Genomic DNA, 3,865 nt, shown 5'->3' on the forward strand with positions numbered 1-3,865 from the left:
AAAAAGAAAGACAAAAATATTTACATCATGGAATTGGCTCATGCAATGATGAAGATTACAGGTCCAAAATCCACACAGGCAACTGGCTGGAGACTCCTATATATAGACTTGTGTCCCAAAATCCATAGGTTAAGCAAAGGAAGTATTCAAAGTGAAGAGAAAGTGCAAGTTCCATCGAACTATCTACTTACAATCTACAGATAGAACATACCCTAGGTAAACTCATTTTTCCATTGATTGATTAATCACATAACATTACATCATACAAGATTATTACATTATGTTATATTATGAACTGCAACTAGACTAGTGTTTCACAAAATCACTATAACATCATCAAGTTGGTACATAAAATTACCCATCACCATAGTCATATTTCTTATTTTCTCTTTGTAGGAGAGGAGTAAGCTCAATCATGGTTGATTTTCTTTGAACTGTCTAAAATCAAACATAGCATGGCACTATGGTGATTAATTTCCAACAAAGAACATTTTATTAGATTTTAAATTGCATTTTTCTGTTAATAATGGCCTTGACCTTATTCCTTATGAAATAAGGCCCTAGCCTTCTTATATTATTTCACACCCTGAGTTTTATGATAAAGCATGTGTATATTTAATAAATGTATCTCTTTCTGAGCCATATAAACAAATGGTCCATACCCAGAACACTTTTGTCTGGTCTACTAGGTGTCTTTCATTGACTAGAAAACTGGGAGAATGGCATTAGTAGGAAAAATTTCCAAGTTTTCTGAAGCACCTGAGGGAGTACTTCTAAATCATTCCAGATCTGTATCTGTTACAGAAAATTTATAAGATTTTAAGGCTAGTTGTTGCTTTTTAATTCTCAGTATGCATTATGCTTTTCTTACTAAACCCCTACATCTGCTAAGATGGTGATTATTGCTCAGGTAATCTATTGCTATCTCTTAAGCTTATAGATATGGAAGTCCTTTATAATATAAGAATCCCAACAAATATAGAAATGCTACATATATTTTTCTGCTAGGCGCGGCAATAAAAGATTGAAGGTAAAGATTCTAGGATTGATATATAATCATATATAATCCAATTAGTAATAACAACCATAGAGTCTGACTTACTTCTAAATACAAGTTTCTTATGCTATGGCTGTTGTGGTTGTTGTTGTTGTTAAGTACCTTGGAGTTGGTTCCAACTCACAGTGACCCTGCACAGGGTTTCCAAGGCTATAAATCTTTACAGGAGCAGAATGCATCATCTTTCTCCCACGGAACCGCTGGTAGTTTCCAATTGCTGACCTTGACGTTGGCAGCCCGACTAGTAACCACTACGCTATCAAAGCTTAGATATCGTCAAATCAGCTCTGACTCATAGTGACCCTATGCACACAGACAAGACACTGCCCAGTCCTGCCCAATCTTCACAATCATTTAGTTTGAGCCCATTGTTGCAGCCACAGGATCATCTATCTTCTTTTTCAGCAACCCTCTCCTTTGCCAAACATGATGTGCTTTTCCAGGGATTGGTGCCTCCTGATAGATTATCCAAAGTATGTAAGATAAAACCTTGCCATCATGGCTTCTAAAGAGCAATCTGGCTGTACTTCTTCCAAAACAGATTTATTTGTGGTTTTTGCCAGTCTGTGGCACTTTCAACATTCTTTGCAAACACTGTAATTCAAATGTATTGATATTCTATGGTCTTCCTTATTCATTATTTAGCTTTCATTCTCTGTGAAGCTAACCATAGCCTTGCCAATGTGAGATTAATTCATTAAATATTTGAAAATTACTGGATGTTCTGTATATAACATAAAAAGAATAGAGGCATATTTACACAGTGGTTCTTTTTTGGTGTGCAATTATCTTTTTTCTGTGTCTTTACATTTTTCTGAATATCTCAATCTCATTAACCAAAATATCTATTTCCTTTATATAATTTAAAAAACAGAAATGATTTTCTGGAAAAAATCCAAACATTTATAGTTGTGTGGTATATGATATTTCCTTGACCACAGTAAATGTGATAAATAAGGATTTTATGGGGAAATGATTAGATGAGGTTTTTCATTAATGTATTTTCTGAAAAGTATTAGGGCATGTTTTCATGCATGTATTAGAGAAGAGTTTAAATAAAATGTTTGTGATTCTTTATTATTCTCATAATTTCATGCGAAATTCTCTCTGAACTAATAGAAAAGTCAGAATAAGTGATTCTTAACTATAAGATGTCTTTTAGCATAAGCAACTGAGAATGAAATAAAATTGGCCTGTTGTATTGAGCTAAGTTTGCTTTTACTCTTATTAAAGTCATCATTATTTTTAGATTGTCACTTTTAAATGAAATTGGAATCAAAACATAATTAGCTATTGAATACTCATTAAGGGCCAAGTTATGTGTTAGGTGTTTACACACATTATTTTCTTTTATTTCACCAATAATTTCATGAAGTAGGGATTATTCTCACTTTATAGCTGAATGAAGGGGAGTTTAGGCAGCTTATCTTGCCTAGAGTCATATAACTAACAAATAGAAGTGACAAGAATCAAAACAGATTGTTCTGATTTCGAAGTCTTTCCTGGAAACTAAAATGAAAGCAAATGCTATATAAATAGTCATCTATTTTGAGACTAGAATGAAGATGAGATAGAAACCACTTAATATATTTTTGTTTGGCAATATTTTGGATTAAGTAGTTTTAGTAAAATGCTGTTTAATTACATGTGTATCTTTTGATTTCCAGATTTAATGGGAGGGAGTAGTGGTAAAGAGCAAGTAAATTGTCTTCTTGAGTTTAAAAAAATATGTTTGACGCTGTTTTACACACATGACATGAATTAACTCATTTTATCCTTGCAACAACACCATGGGACAAATAATATTATTATTTGTATTTGAAGTGGAATTATTTTGCTGAAGACACAACATGCCTTACTTCTGTAGTAGACTGGAAAACTGTTTACAAAACAACTTGAACTTTATGGGAAAGATCCTGCAAGGATTAGCGTCACCTACAAGTTTATAATGAAGGAATTCGGCAAACAGATCCAAAGAAATCTAGAGTAGTCTGTACTTGATTACTAAAATACTATACACATTTGATAAGAAAAGAATAACATTTTTGTTATTGCTTCCTTTTAATCATTACTTGTATCTTTAGAGATCAGTAGCATTTTATTTTTTTATGTCTATAAAATCTTCAAAAGCAAATTAGCCTTCAGAGATGGTCATGCCTATTTGGTGCCATAGGATAAGCACAAAACCTCAAGGCCAGTTTGAACCTCAAGGTCAGCAGTTCTAACTTGCCAGGTGCTCCTCCCTCGGAAATCCTATACAGGGTCACTAGGAGTCAGAACCAAATCAATGGCACTTAACAACGTTTCTCTGTTAAAACTTGTAAATATCTTGAGGTAGAATTATGTTCCTTTATGTATGCTCTTGTTGTTGTCAGGGGCCATCAAGTCGGAACCGACTCATAGCAACCCCATGCAGAGCAGAATGAAACAATGTCCAATCCTGGGCCAACCTCACCACCGCTGCAACACTTGAGTCCATCAATGATGCCACTTGGCTGATCCATCTCGTTGGGAGTCTTCCTCTTTTTCTCTGACCCTCCACCCTACCCAGCAGGACATCCTTCTCCAACGATTGTTTCCTCCGGACAATATGTCCAAAGTATGAGAGACGAAGCTTAGCCAGCTTGGCCTCCAAGGAGCACTCTGGTTGCACTTCTTCCAAAACAGATCTGTTGGTTCTTTTGGCAGTCCATGGCACTTTCGGTATTCTCCTCCAACACCACAACTCAAAGGCATCAATTCTTCTATTATCTTCCTTATTCACTGTCCAGCTTTTGCATCCATATGAGGCTATTGAAAACACAATAG

The sequence above is a fragment of the Chrysochloris asiatica genome, unplaced genomic scaffold, assembly GCF_000296735.1.
Source record: "Chrysochloris asiatica unplaced genomic scaffold, ChrAsi1.0 scaffold00274, whole genome shotgun sequence".
Taxonomy (NCBI): domain Eukaryota; kingdom Metazoa; phylum Chordata; class Mammalia; order Afrosoricida; family Chrysochloridae; genus Chrysochloris; species Chrysochloris asiatica.